At 43.1% G+C, this 15,669-nt stretch overlaps 1 protein-coding gene across 1 annotated transcript in view; it reads right to left on the reverse strand.

The window, feature by feature from the left end:
• Positions 1-14,243, reverse strand: part of CDH20 (cadherin 20) — a 203,984-nt gene extending 189,741 nt beyond the window's left edge. Inside the window, exon 1 of the mRNA XM_021686396.1 lies at positions 14,149-14,243. The gene's annotated coding sequence lies outside the window, so the exon portion shown is untranslated. The remainder of the gene's footprint in view (positions 1-14,148) is intronic.
• Between the last annotated feature and the right edge of the window lie 1,426 nt (positions 14,244-15,669).

Here is a 15,669-nt window from a genome sequence, read left to right on the forward strand (position 1 = left end):
CAAAATGTAATTATTCATATTTTAAAAAGCTGAAAACTTTCCCCCTTTTCCGCACAGTGATGCTTTACAGCTCCCTCCCAACACCCTTCCTAACTTCCCGTGTTCCTTTCTTAGCTCTGGTTGTGCTCTTGTGCCCCTCTCCTCCCACTTTTGCAGCTCCTTTCCTGAAACCGCAGTGATGATATGGAGTTCCCATCTTTCTGTGGTTGCATAGGTCAGACAACCACCTGACAGGAGGGCAGCCTTAGAACAGCCCCAGCATGGAGCTGCCGCAGGGGAATGTTTCAGGGGTAAAGCACCAAACCAAAGCACCCACCATTCAGAATGGGGAACTCTGTGCCATAGAAAAGGAGCACATCCCCTCTCTGCCTTGAAGAAGTTATGATGCCGTTGAGAAAATACACCCCTGAGCCAATGACCATCACTGGTAGAAACACCATCAAACATGGTGCCCAAATGGAGGTTAGTACAGGGAGAACAACAGAAGCTTGCGGGTGGGCAGAGAAATCGATGGCTAATTGTTTGAGGTTTCATCCAGGAAGAGATGTTTTGAGTCATCTTTTGGGGAAAAGGATCAGAGATGGTCCCAGAGAAATGTGATTTCCTCAAGAAGTGGGAGTGACATGAGCAAGACTGTGGTAGAAACAGTTCCTAAGAGTGGACGAGTAAGGAAAGTGACTTAATTGGCAGGGGAAAGTCCGTACTTCCATTTAAAAGCATTTGAGATCTAAAATGTCCCAAGTAGACCAAAATAGTATGAAATCAATTGCAGCCAGGAGAAGGGTGGTTGGCAGATGGTGCTGAAAACATGAAATAGCACATGTGCAACTAATTTGCAAAGACAAGGCTCTATTCATTCACCCAGCAGGTAATCTTTATTGCTCTAGTCATTGGCTAATGAAACTATAGGGTTCTTTAAATGAATGGAACACTGGAGGTAGGACAATTGAGAATAACTGGTCCAAAACACATCATGAATTTTAAGAAAACAAAGCAACACGTCCATCTGTAAAGGAAGAAGAGTGTTGTCTATGAATTTCTCGAAGTCTCTAAAGAGCTACATAGGGAGTTCCCCCTCCTAAATTATATTGAGAAAACTCTAGATGATCCTGGAGGGAGGCCATATGAGAAGAGGGTTGAGAACAGATAAGACACAGTGTGTCTGCTCCAAGGAAAATCATTATTTCAAGTGTATTGACAGCATCTCATCTCCTTAATTATAGCTTTGTTGACAGCTATTCACTTTGCATGCATAGAATCCTTTTGAAACAATTCATATTTCAACTTGCCTGGAAACCAGGGAATTGTTTAAGAGAGGTGGCACTTTGTTTTTGTGTATCTGATAGTGGTGAACAGTTTGGGATGTGAGGTCTGGAGTTCTGTTACTGGGGCAGAAACTTCCTACGTTAACCTTCTCAGCACCTCCCCCCATTCCTTGCCGTCTGACTCATACATTCATATAGTGACAGGAGCTATAAGGCAACAGAGAGCAAGAGCAAGAACACAACCAATGGCCCATCGGGTTACCTGGCATACCCAGCAGAAAGTAAGCCCGGCACGCATCTGGGGTGTATGGCCCACTGGCACCCCAGGACAAGTAGGGAGGAGCTGAGTTAAGAAAGGAGGAGGAACATGAGAAGTTTTCAGGCTTGGGCATCTGGACTTCACTTATGAGACTTGTCTTTCTAAAAACTGAATTGCTAGATAGCAGAGCATACCTGTATTCAAGTCAAAGGCCCCAAACACTTCCCTAGTCAACTGTAAATGATTTCGGACCATTTACAATTTCACATAAACCTGACTTCTGTTCTCTCAACTAGTGTAGATAATGATCATTGAATTAAACTATGCAATTAACCTCCTGTCTACCTAGATTCCCCTTTTTGGCCAACCCTCAAAGAAAAATGTGTGTGTCAACCTTGCATTTTATTTTAGTATTTTTGTGTTCCTTGAAAAATTCTACTTATACTCATAAATAAAGAATACTTGTCAGAAGCTACGCTTTTCAATTTTTTAAAAAACAATTTTTTTCTGGGCTCCTTCCATAAATTGTTTATTGTTCAATATGGCTTGACTTTTCAGTGCAGTTACTTATTTTTGATGCCTTCAATTTGGTTTAAATATTTCTTTTTCTTAGCACCAAATGTATGGAAGTTTCTTTTTATCTCAAAATGCAAGAGTTCTCTTTGGTATCTTCCATAGGACATTAATAATGGTGGGGTTGGGTGGGAAAGAGAAGGTAGCAGATCCCTTTAACTTAAAGGCTGCATATCATAATGAAACTCCTAATAATGAAACATTTCCTCTCTACCCTTATGATAAATAAGGCCATGCCTTAGTGGTCACTCCTTTTCTCCTCTCTACATCACTAACTCCTGCCCCAGTTATTCAGATCCCTTAGCCAGTGACTTCTAAAGGTGTCATGACTAAAGGGCAATGACCTTCTTAGAACTATGAATGAGGGTGGAGATTCATGCCATATGGCTTTTGACACATATTGACTCAAGAAGCTGGGAAGTCTGGGGTCCAGGTACTAGCAGCAGCTCTTGCCTGGTACATTCCTCAGTGTTCACAGGACATTTCTCTCTCAGGCCAATTCCTGGTTTATTCTGTCTGAATCCCCTGAATAACCTGTCGGATCCTACATTCTGGGCAGCTCATGTGTGACTGGGGATGTGCCTTCATGGTTTGGTTTCATACTCTGTGCTCCACACTGCTTTGAGTTGTAGAGATATTTCCTGTGACTCATGTTTATTTAGGAGACATCTTCGTTCTTGATTGAGAATACTTCCCACCATGAAGTACATTGAGAACACTCTTTTTATAAAGGTTTCCCCCTATGGAATAACATAAAAACCCAGGGGGATATCTGTGAATAAAGCATCAGTGCGCTAACTAATCTCTGTTCCACTTCACAAAGTCTTAAAAACATTCTTCAAGCCACAGTGTGACATGGCAGAATGGTACCCTGATGAGTGACTGTTATAGTAAGAGGCTCAGCAAGGCAGTTCTTTTAGACATGTGCTGGGTGGCCCGGGAACATACATTTCATTAGCAACAGATGACCGCTGTCATCGACAGAGCCACGGGGCCTAGCGAAGCCTTCTGCCTTTTGACAGAAGTGCCACCTGCAGAGAGCTGCATCGGATGCCACCTTCAGTCTTATGATAAGTGCTCGGGCCCCTTCCTACAACTGCCTTTATGCTTTGCAAAAATGTTAAACTTAGAATTATGGTCTTTGTTGCCTGTTGAAATGCATGTAAACACCAGGGCAGCAATAAGTTTAGAAAGAGAATGCTGAACCGTGTTTGTAGTCTTGGGCTGATTCTTGTATGGAGTGGTGGACATGAAGCAGCACTTCCTGAGAATAGGATGTGGCCAGATGGAATTTGCAAAGTTGAAGTTATTTTCAGGAAATCAGAATCACAAATAGGCTGAATCCGGTGCTGTCCGGCAGAAGAGTTTAGAGCTTCTCAGCATCTTTTTGGCAGTGAAATAAGAAAGGCATAGAAAGTAGTTTTAAAAATTGGTTTGGTTTTACAAAATAGCCAATAAGATAATCATAAAATAGAAGATAATCTAACAAGATAATTAGGATCAGAAGAGAACACAATCTGTAATGATATAACTGTCTAAAAAACTTGACCGTGAGAATTTCCTGAATTGGTGGAAATCAAAGTTATCAATCTTGTTTTCATACTAGTACTTTTAGCCTGGAGGCCTGGGTTCTAATTCTTTAATTTACAGAATGGTATCTAAAGTGCTATTACCAAGTCATTCTTCTATAGACATTAAAAAAAAAAAAACAAACCTAAAAACCCTGTTTTGCTCATTTACTTAAAGTCAACTCATAGCAATTTGCACTATTTGAAGGGGGCAATATCATGGATGATAGAAAATAGCAAATAATTTTTTAAATGTTGTATTTGAGTCTTCGGAAAATGTTTTAGGTATTTGCATTTAAATAGCCATATGTCTCAAACTCTAGAAATTGCCAGCATTTCAAACAAAATAGTGTATCCTTGCTGAAAGGGTGAAGCGGTATGCTATGTATTTATAAAACAGACTTTGTAACTCTAGACTGACTCAGTTTCACATAGTAAGGCTAGAATTAGTAGCTGTTTAATCTTGGATAAGTTATTTAACTTCTCTGTGACTCAGTTTCTTCAGTTATGAAGTGGTGATGAAATCAGTTCTTGCTTTATGGGGTTCCTATCAGGAGTAGATGGGACAAGATGGGGGATACACTTTGTACAAGGCTTGGCATCTTATTCTATGATGATACATGGTAAGATTCTCTCTCCTGCTTATTATATTTTATTTACTCCTGTAACTCTAGATATGTGGATTAGAGAAAACATAGATCTTGGTTTTATTAACAAAAAATAGCCTATAAGAAAGAGTTCCTGGGGCACCTGGGTGGCACAGTTGGCTAAACGTCTGACTCTTGGTTTTGGCTTGTGTCATGATCTCAGGGTCATGAGACTGGGCCCCATGTTTGGGCACTGTGCCCAGCCCAGAGTCTGCCTGGGATTCTCTCTCTCCCTCTCTCTCCCTCTTTCCCTCTCTCTCCCTCTGCCTCTCCCCCTGCACTTGTGCACACTGTCTCTCTCTCAAAACAAATAAACAAATAAAGAGTTCCTATACACCGAGAACTAGAAAGGACCCTGGAGAATGTCTGGTACATTCTCCCATCTGTTTGGGCTCAGATTCCCATGGACCAGTCATCTGCATCTTTCTCCTCTGATGACTGAGGGCTCACTACTCCCCAGGGGAGCCCGTCCCAGTGTAGGACAGTTCATCATTAGGAAACTTGTCATTATGCTGGGATAAAATTTGCTTCTCTGTAGTTTCCATTCAGGGGCCCTGGCTCAGTTGTCCGTGGCGATTCAGAATAAATTTAATTTCTATTTTACGTGAAGATATTCCAGATACTTGAAGATGACTATTATGTCTTTTCTATGTCTGGTCTTTTCTGTGTCGGGTCTGCCAGTTTGCAGACCTTCAACCATTTCTCTCATCTCAAAGGCATGTTTGTGAGCCCTTCATAGGCCAGTGGATATATTCTGCAGACGGGACTCAGGCAGAGTGTGATGAGTGGAACAGAATGGGACAGCTCGGGTGCACCCTGACCAAGACAAAGCAAAGCCGGGGAAGAGTTGTTATCAAGAGGTCTGGGTTTGAGGGCTGGCTCTGCCCTTCCTTAGCCGACAGAGGCCGTGGGCACGCCACTCAAGCTTCACATGGTCTGTTGTCCTCTCAGGCATTTGTTCATGTGAAAATTCATCTTCTTAGATCTAGCCCATCTTATCAACCTTCTTCACTGAACATGTTATCTTTCCCTTCTGGCTTCTTTAAATTTATAAATATGATCGGCCTAGTGTTATGTGCACATCCATGCCACTGATTAAAGTAAAATGTAAAACATGCCAAGTCCAACAGAGGCCTACAATAGAGCATTTGAAACCTATACCAGATTATCCATAATTTCATTTGTTTATTAGAGAAGTATTTATTAAGCGCCGACTCTGGGCTAAGCATGATGTTGTGTCCAGGGGATATAAAGATGAACAAGAGAGTTCCCAGCACTGTCCTCCTGAAACTGGAGTCTAGAGGGCAGTCTGTTAATTGGCATTTTTGGGCACTGTGGTTTAAAATTTTTTCAACCATTGTACCGGTCTTTGTTGGTACAAAGATAAAAATCACAGCAGTGTCTTGGTCACCCAGTTTAATAGCAAAAGATATTAATAATATTTACTTAATAATATTTACATAATAATTTTTTCTTTGAAAGTTTGTCTAGTATATTTTTAGAAGTCATGTGGCTAACATAACTATGTGAATTATCTATATTATTATTTGGGAAATGAATGACATGCCCTTAAATTGAAAATGTGTGCTTTGATAAGCAGTGCATGGACGTTGAACTTTGCTCCTCTGGTGGCCGTTCTCTATCTGGGGGAATTTTGTTCGCCAGGAGACATGTGACAATGTCCAGAGACATTTTTGGTGTGCACAGTCGGGAGGAAGGAAGCTACGGGCATCTGGCAGGTAGACATGCTGCTAAGTATCTTACAGTGTACAGGTCAGCTCCTTTCTTACCTGTCCAAGAAAGAATTAAGAATTATCTGGCCCCAAATGTCAGTGCGGAGGTTATAAAGCCCTGCTCTAGGGGATGCCTCGGTGACTCAGTGCATTAAGTGTCTGACTCTTAATTTCGGCTCAGGTCGTGGTCTCAGGGTCATGAGATTGAGCTCCGCATTCAGTGGGGGAGTCTGCTTGAGATTCTCTCCCACTCCCTCTGCCTCTCCCCACCCCATGCTCTCTCTTTCTCTCTTTCTAGAATAAATAAATCTTTAAAAAACAAACAAAACAACCCTGCTCTAGGGGAGGCGGTGTAACTGCATGGTTAGAGCTACCAACTGGAGAGTCCTAGGTTTGAAATCTGCCCTCAGTGACCACAACCTTGTACCTCAGGCTTCGCATATGCAAAATGAAGATGGTAACAATGCTGCCTTCGCCAAGAGGACTGATGAGGTCATGCATGGGAAGCACTTAGTGTAGTGTCTGGCACAGAGGCAGGGACTAAAATAAATGGTGGTTATTTTTATTGTTCTGTCTGCTTTCTCTCTGAATACTACGCATTTTAATTGACACAAGCGAACTACTGTATATATAGATGTATCCAAAGAAATGGATAACACTTCTATATCATGAAGAAATCTGCTGTTGTCCTGTGTTTACAGAAACAACCCTCAGCAATTTGGTCTCCAAATGTTCACCAGCCCGTGAATCGGATGATAACCTCTGTGCTTAGCTGCCTGAAGTATTCCACCGATACGATGAACTGCCAAATGGATTAATTTTTTAATGACTACTTGAGGATTTTATTTCCAAATGCCAGTATGCCTCCCATTTTTAGACAGACATAAATGTTCCCAGTGTTACGGAGGTGAGAGCACAGACGAGGGGTAAAGGTAGATAAAACTGTAACACTTCAAAACTACAATGTGAATGAAAATGTACTGTGATCGCTAGATACTTTTTGCTTTAAATACAGTTGGTAGTGGTATTAAGGATAGCACAAAAAGTGTTGTTTAATATTTATTTATAAGATAACTCCTTGGGAGTTCTTACCAGTTTGTGCAATTTATGGGCACAGATTTAGATTCTTATTTAATATCCAAAAAAAGCTTATAAGACCCATGCTCTCCAGTGTGGCTGCTTTTTTCAGTGATGTGATGATGGTGGGCCTTTGCAAAGTCATACTCCAGATGAGGCCTTGGACGCAGCGAATGGAGGGATTTGAAGAAGACAGAGATTGGAACTTGTGTTGTTTCTTGCGTTAGAAAATGAAGACAAGGCAACCTTTGGGCCTGTGTGTGGGTGGCACAGAGATGGCTGTAATGTCCAGGTGGTTTTTCCCTGGCCTGAAAAGGTGGCAAGTAGGTGATACTGTGCACTCTACATGTCTGTTCAAAACATTTTCATGGAAAAAGACCTTAGATACAGAGATTTAAGTGTTTACTTCCATCTGTTCTGATGCTTATATCAGAGTGCTAATAATCTTTCAAATTAAAAAACATGTATTTGGTTGCCTTTCTAAATGAAAGTCCTTTAGCCAATTTCTAATTAAATTGCCAAATGAGATTACTTCTGTTGGTTTAAAAACAAATATTGGGAAGTTCATTGATTATTCATGATGTGTACAAATTAACCACATATTAGGACTTGATAATTTTACAAAGTCAATGACTTTATTGACTTTATAAAATAAAGTGATGATGAGTATGATATGAAATGTATAGTGTTCCTTCAGGAAAATATTATGTGTACAATAGTTTTAACTGCAGATTTTTATAAATACATCTAAAATACGTATGTATGCTCAGGTGCACACTTAAAATGTCTATCCAACAATTTATATCAACTACTGTTTAAAAAAACTGTATTGTAATTTGTTGGTGGAAAGTGGAAACCAAAGTTTGGTTCCATGCAAAGATATCCACTAGAGGACAAGAAAGCTGCGCTGTTCATTTTTTCAGGCTATTTTGACCACAACCTTAACTTGAATCCTAGTAAACAACTCTCTCTGGGAACAAGGGGTAATTGAATCTTCATGCTAATTCTATCCTGGTTTTCTCTTGACTACTAGCTCCCAATTATGCCAACATATTACACTATGTACTGTTCTCTAGGAAAACACTAAGACCACCTTGTTCGTTCAACTAAGGTCAAACCTAAAAGGAAAGAAAAAAAAAAAACAAACAGGCTGATGATTTACCTGTAATTTAGGACATTTTCGTTCCTCATGGGCACCTGTTTTTTTTTTTTTTTTAGGTTCACTTAGCTTATTTTAGTTATAAATCAGGTGCAAGAGCAGATAAGTGTAAGCATACTGACCACAAGTAATTTCAGTGTACGATTCTGTCCTCCTGCCAGATGTTGAACACAGTGTTACAGGTGCATGGTTGGCTTTGACCATTTGGCCATACGTCAGACAAACTTCAGTGACAACCAGAAGTAGCCATTGCCATGGAGTAGAATTATTATTTTATTAATAACCCTTTAATTAGCTGATACAGGAGGGAACATGTAGTCATTTAGTCATATAATTGGTCTGGTGAATCCTCAGTACTTCAAGGGTAGAATTTGTGTGACTACTTGTTGGGAATAATTACCATTTGGTGAAGTGTCATCTTTATTCTGAAGAGTTATTGTGCATTTTTAACAACTTACATATGCATAAACACATTCAGTATTTAGGTAAAACTCAAAAACACACCAAAACATATGGGAAGCCTTTAAAGTTTTTCCTCTTTTCTACCTTCCTCCTATCCACACCAGAATGAACATGCCAATAATTATTATTATTATTGGTCACAGGCGTATCTTGCCAATTTAGAGAAATAATTTAAAGTAACAATTTATTTCACATAAAATATTATAAATTCATCTAACTTGGTAATTCCATTAATTTTCTTTTATTTTCCTTCTAAAAAATGAAATCATCCCATATTTATTGAGAATCTACTATGTGTAAGATTCCAGCCAGGAGCTATCGAACTATAAAGAAATATCTCTTCCATGCAAGATACCTCCTTGCTCTCAACACGGTCGAGGCATTAGTTGGAATAGGGGCCAAACTTTTAATTAGATTGTTAAACATTCTTATAAATAAAAAAATATGCCCATTTCAGGCAGTGCTGTGTGCATGTATTTGACATTTGTACTTTGTAGGACATGACCTGCCCTTACTGCTTTGGAAGAAGAAATGAGTGGTACTGTTACAACTTTACTTTGCATATTCTAAAAAGATCGACCAGTTTATAGCTTCCCTTACTCTTTTATTGTAGTTATTAACTGATGTATTCCCATACCAAATGTGTTCTCTTTATGATTCCTTAAACTTCAAAAAAAATTGGATATACCTTGAGGGGAATTGGACTGTTTTTAGTTTGCATTGCACTTGAGTAATGCTTTGAGTTGAATATTTTTAGGGTTCTAAAATTAAGTTAATCCATATGTAATTAGGAACGTTTTTAACTAGACAGTCCTGGTTAGCAGGAGATTGGCAGGTTATTCTGAAAAACTATTTAGCAAACCATGAATAGCAATTAAATGAGAAAAGACTAAATTTCTCTTTAAAATGGGTTGTTGCCATAATTTAATGTGGCGATATGATTTTCTATTTTTAATTGCTGTAGACAGTGCGTTTTGTAAAGTAGATTTTGTCATCTGCAAGCTAGATAGTTCCATAATTTTGTGCCACTTACGCTTTTTAATACTCAGTAAGTATTCTGCCTTTGCAGTCCCTTTTGATTCATGATGGGTAAAAGAAACAGGTTGGTAAAGGTCGTTTTTGTACCTCTTTAACAAATTGAGACCAAATGCATATCTTGGAGAAATGAAGTATTTCTTTTCATGAGACTTTATGACCTTATGTAATTTAGTATGCTTACTTTATAACATAGTGCTTTTATTCACAGAACAATTATACTTAATGTTGACACTTAAAGATTTTTTTTTTTTTATTTGAATAATGAGAACTTTGCTCCCTAATCCATGTCAATATGAGGATTCAGGGACGGTTTAAACCTGATGAATAAATACATCGTTCTTCCTTCCCACCCCCCCCCCCGATACCAAGTACTTAATGCTCTCCACAGTCCCTTACTCATTTCTTACTTGCAGAAGTCATTTTAGAGGGAATTTATGACAGTGCCATCTTTTAGTAAATAACAATAAGTCACAGTCTACTGCCTATAATAACTAGATGCTCAGCTGCTTAAAATCACCTTTATCACTTAAAATGTGTTTTCTTTTGTCTCTAAATTAGCATAAAAATACAGAGGAGGCTATTTCTTCAATTAAATGTGAAAGATTAATCACTAGGCAATTTGTTTCACAGTAGAAAATAATTAAATGTCAAAAATGGAATATTTACTTTTTACACTTTAAATGCCTGTGAAAAAAGGGGGAAGCACAAAAATTTGGTGCTATTTGCATATATTTTGACTGAGTTGCTACTAAGGTTTGCACCTAACCAAAATCTAGTAACTGACACCGGGATGACCTAATGCATTCATTCCTACTGTAGTTCCTCATGCTGTTTTAGAAGGTTCCATATTTTGTCCATAACCAGAGTAGAACCTGGAGGGGGAGGAATGGCAGCAGTGGGTCGTAGATGCAGTGTTCCTGGTGTTCTGGGGATATGAATATTGCTTTTTTTTGGAAAGCTAACCAGGATTTCCAAAGTACCATCACAGTGAACCAAGTGAAGATAAAAGTGATGTTACTTTTCTATTTCTCCCTTGCTCTTCTTTTTGCTGCGCTGCATTACTGATTCCAACACCACCAGATCAGAATGAACAATTAACTGTCTAATTATTCTAGCCACAGCAGCCCACAATGAAATCTTTATTCCGTGTTTACAGCAATCTTTGGCAGAGGCTGTCTTGCTGTTTCTAAACTAAGAAGAACTGCCCTTTGGCTCCTCTGGGCATCAGCTGCCTTGGTTTCAGCCTCGGATGCCAATAATCAGACTTCTTTTTCTTCCAAAGTGGACTTTTTTTTTTTTTTTTAGGGTGAAAAGACCTATTCTCATCACCCCCCCATATATTCTGGCTGATTTATGTTCTAGCCCCTGCAGCTCTTCCTTCCGTCTCTCTTTACATTTTTCCTCTCTCCATAGAACACCACCAGGCAAAACCCCATTTTAAGTCCAAAATTGTAAAAAATGCTTAAGCAAACAGTGCTCACTACTATGAGGGAAGGAAAAGTACAACTGCTGGTTTATGGGTAGAGGGAAGTCAAGGAAATCCCTCCTGCTTTTCTAAACTGCTCATTTTCGAGCTCAAAAGGCATTCAGTAACTTCTCCACTAGGGGAAAACATACCCACTTTTCAGTGGCTCTCTTGATTACTTCCAGCTATTTACTTAAATTCACCAATAGTTGCATGTCTTGGAGAAGCTTCAGAACTTGGGGAATATTTACAAATATATAAGGGGCTAAGAGAGTACGTCTGAATCTCTTTGAAATGGCAAGAGAAGACTATTCTACTGTACAGGCAGGGATAGAGAAATTACCGCCAATCCTTAGACAAGAGAAAGGCAGTACCTTAACGGAAGGAAGGAGGATAAAGCACCTTGGTTAGCCCTTTTTGGACTGATGGAGTGTCCTTCCTGAATGTGAGAGCAGACGAGAGCCAGTGCTGGGTCCACTGCCCTGGACTGCTCAACTTTTTTTTTTTTCTTTCCCAGAAGAACATTTCCCTGCTCTGCGAGGATGATGGCATCTTTTTTTTCCCATTCCAGTCTCCAAACCCTATGTGATGGTTCCCCTAACAACCCTTGGATCTCGCCTCTCAGCCCCCAGCACTTACTCCATTCGCATTGCCTTTCCTGTGAGAACTGGGTCATAAAATTTTACAGGGGAGAAAGGTAGAAGGGGGCGTTTCAGTAGTATAAACACTGATTAAATTACCCGGGCAACTCTCCCCAAATGAAAGATAATTTTTCTACAAGTATGCACAAGAATGTCAAGAATGCTAAGTCATTTTTATGTTTATACTTTCCTTTTCCATTTTAATTTTACACTGCCACATGGCACACATGCTAAAAATGTATCTCCGTAACCTGCAGTGTAGCAAACTTTTCACAAAACATTAAAATCCCGTATTTTAAAGACTGTCCTTTCCCAGGATGCTCCAAGCATTTTTTGGATACGAAATTAGATCATCTCACGACAACTGTCCTATTAGAAAAGCATGGCTACTCGTGCATTGGCAAATAGGGAGAATCAGAAGCACTGGAAAGGAAAGGTCACACCAAAGTCAGTGGCGACAGCCTTAAGTAGACTCGGAGAGCTTGGTTTTCCAATTTATACTACTTCCCACTTGCTCCTCATTTGTCTCTTTTTTTGCTCTGGCAGGAAGTGATGTGGCCAGTGAGGAGGCTTGACCTCACCTCCTCTACTTGGCTTAGCTCTGACACGCTGTTCTCCCGCACTCTTGCCCTGTTTTCTCCATCATCAGCTGGCCAGCTCTCACCAGGGGCCAAGCCAAGAGGAGGCAACCGCAGGTGCCCTTGTGGCTGCCTCCAGTGTTGGGAACCGAAGCCTGCCCCTGCCAGGTCACATGGCCAGTGGGGCTGCGAGGGTCACCCGAAAATAAAAATTAATTTCCAGATTGTATAAATACATGAAAGGAAAACGCTGGGTCACGGATGGGGTTCACAATTGGCACTGTCTACCCTGCTCCCCAGCCAGATAAGGCTGGGCAAGGTGAGCTGATAAAAGTACGGTCTGTAGCATTGGTGCAATCACAGTATACAGTTGCGACTTCTTGTTTCTGTCGTTTTTAAGTCGCTCGGATTCCTTAGCTGTGTGTCCCTGACACCACCACAGCTCTGAGAGGTAATTTTCTTTGGTGGAAGGACATCAGAGACTAGCAGGGATTGGGGGACATTTTATTTGGGGAGGGGCAGACTCAGTTTCCAGGCGACCTATTAACAGTCCGAAGACAAAATACTTCCTGGCCGTTGTGCCAGTAACAACAGCAGCAATAGTAATAGTAATGACAATGGCAATAATAAAGGCATAGTAATGCCTGAATCCACCAGGATTCAACCCTCCCCCCAACCCCCAGGTGTTCTGCTGCCAGCACTCTCTCTCTCTCTCTCTCTCTCTCTGCCAGGTCTCAGCACAAAAAAGGCTCTGGCAATGCCTCCAGGCTGCGCTCCAGGTTCCACCCCCCACCGCCCGCCCCGAGGTGGATAGCCAGGCCGCGTCTTCTGCTTCAGCGTAAGTCCAGCCCACAGTCTCTCCTGTTGCTAAGGGCGAGCTGGGACTCCGCGTTAGCGTTTCTTTTACAAATCTGCAACTTTCACCCTATCCGACCTCCTAGCAGCCTCGTCACCCCAGCTCTCACCCCACGGCCACCACAACGAGCAAAACCCAAACACCCCGTGCGCAATTCAGAGCTTTCCCTGTGAGTGTCAGGGCCCGGAGACAGGAAATCCGGGCAGTTGGAGATGTCTGGCAGGTGGCGGGGACCCCACCACTACATTCTCCTCCCACGGCTGAGCTCGAGCGGGGACACGGCGAGAGGCGCGGACTGCGACCGACCCCGCAGGCGCCCGAGCCACCCCCAAGCCCTGGTCTCCGGTCCCCCTTCCCGGCGCGCATCCCCGAGTTGGGGACGCAGCCAGCCCTCGCCCATCGGCAGCCAGAGGGAGGCGTTGCCGCCCTCGGGGCAAATGAGAGCGAAGCCGGGGCCAAGCGCCGCCGCGAGTCGCGCTCTTGGGTCATCCGTCCCCATGCCCCCGCGCGCGCAGCCCCCGCCACCAGCGCGCAGCGTCCTCCGTCTGCCCCGCTGCGCCCCAGCTCCCTGCCCCGGAAAGCAGCTTCCCAGCTCGGGAAGCTCCTTCACATCCCCTTCCCCCAAAGTCCGAGGAAGTCCAACTCCGACCGGCCCGCAGGCTTGCGCGGCGGCTGGTACCTGCCGGGAGAGCATGGCGCGGAGAGGGACCGAGCGCAGCGCCGGGGGACGGCTGCAGGGAGCGAGCGGGCACCCGGCGCCCTGCGCCGCCCCGCTTCCGGAGCCTGGGGACAAACACGCGGGGCCCCACCCGAGCACTCCCCTTTACCTGGTACGGCCGGCGACTCTCCGGGGACGTTCGGTCCAGATTGCTTCGGGGCAGGCGTCCAGCTCACATCGCTGCCAACCCCGCCGGGCGGCAGGTGTCCCGCTGGGTCCCTTCGCCCCCGCTTGTGACGTGCCCCCCCCCCCCCCCCCCCCCCCCCCCCCCTCAAAAGTGTCACAGCTTTTCTGCCTTCAGATCTTTCGCAAAGTCTCCGCGCGGTCGCCAGGAGTTGGGCGGCAATGCCAGGCGCGCCAACCCCGCAGATGCCCTGCCCCGCCTTCCCGCGGCCCCCCTGCGCTCGGCCGGGCCGGGGAGAAGAGCCGCCTCGTCGCGGTCACCGTCCCCGGAGCGCGGCGCGCGGTCCGCCTCCCCTCCCTCGCGCCTTCCCTAGCCCGAGTGGCTGCCGCCTGCCTGTGCCGCGGGTCCTCATTCCCCTGCTCATGAATATTCTGACAGAGGCTAATGCCGTGGAAGTAAATTGAATTAGCCAATTGGTGCCAGGAATGTGCGCTCCTTCCTTCTGAGGAGCTGTCTGGAACCCCACCAGATGAAAGCAATTAGAGTCCGGTTGGCACCCTGGGGTTTAGAGCAGTGAGGGGCAAAATGGGTTAATTCTTCAAATGCAGTTTAGATACCACATTTAAATGTTTAAACTCCTCTATTGGCTGAGAGAGTAAGGAAATGTTGAGAAGGAGCAAGAGGAAAGGAGGTAGGTAGTCCTGGGGATAGGAGGGATGTATCTACCCCCAAACTCCCCCTGAAGTTGAAGTGACTTGTTCAGGGTAGATTATGGATTCTGGAAGAGGCAGTTAATGAGAACTGGAAAAGATAGGCAAACAGGATCAGAAAGAAGATGAATATCAACCTGGGTTTAACCTTGACCTTGAGGATGCAACAGACATAATTTTCAGGAGGAGGAGTGGGGAGAGATGGCAGAGGGAGAGGAAAATCTTTATCATTTACTTTTAAGAATTTCTCCAAATGCTGTCATTTTCTTCCTTTGTCCTCATAGCAGTGGGGATTTTAAGCCTTTGGGTGAAGTAGAGATGGGACAGAGTTCTCTGCCCAGCAACAGTTTCAGAGGAGGAAGCTGAGACCATCCTCTGGTGAAGAGAGCCTTCTGAATCACACAGTAACTATGACAAAGCCATTCCAGAAGGCAGTTTCTCTTTACAGTCCAAGCTTTTTGGTTGTGGGGTCAGATAAGGTCGACAGGAGAGACAGCCTCTCCTTTGTCCTGCCTCCTACCCTCCAATGCCAAGTTCTTCACAAGTTATTGACCACAACTTAGATTTAGTCAGTGGGTAGAGGGGAATCTCTGCCCAGTTCTGCATCCACATCTCTCTCTCTCTTTACAGTCTTAAGGGGCATTGCTTCTAGGATTTCTAACCTCCCCCCACATCACCAATTTTCTAAATACAGAAACTTATTTTGATTGAATTGATTGGTTACTAAATGTTTGACTTGTACTTGTGGCCAAATGATCTATGTATCCACAACTGATAAAAGTATGTGTATAAGTAA

Source organism: Neomonachus schauinslandi, chromosome 14 (assembly GCF_002201575.2).
Source record: "Neomonachus schauinslandi chromosome 14, ASM220157v2, whole genome shotgun sequence".
In the NCBI taxonomy this organism is placed as follows: domain Eukaryota; kingdom Metazoa; phylum Chordata; class Mammalia; order Carnivora; family Phocidae; genus Neomonachus; species Neomonachus schauinslandi.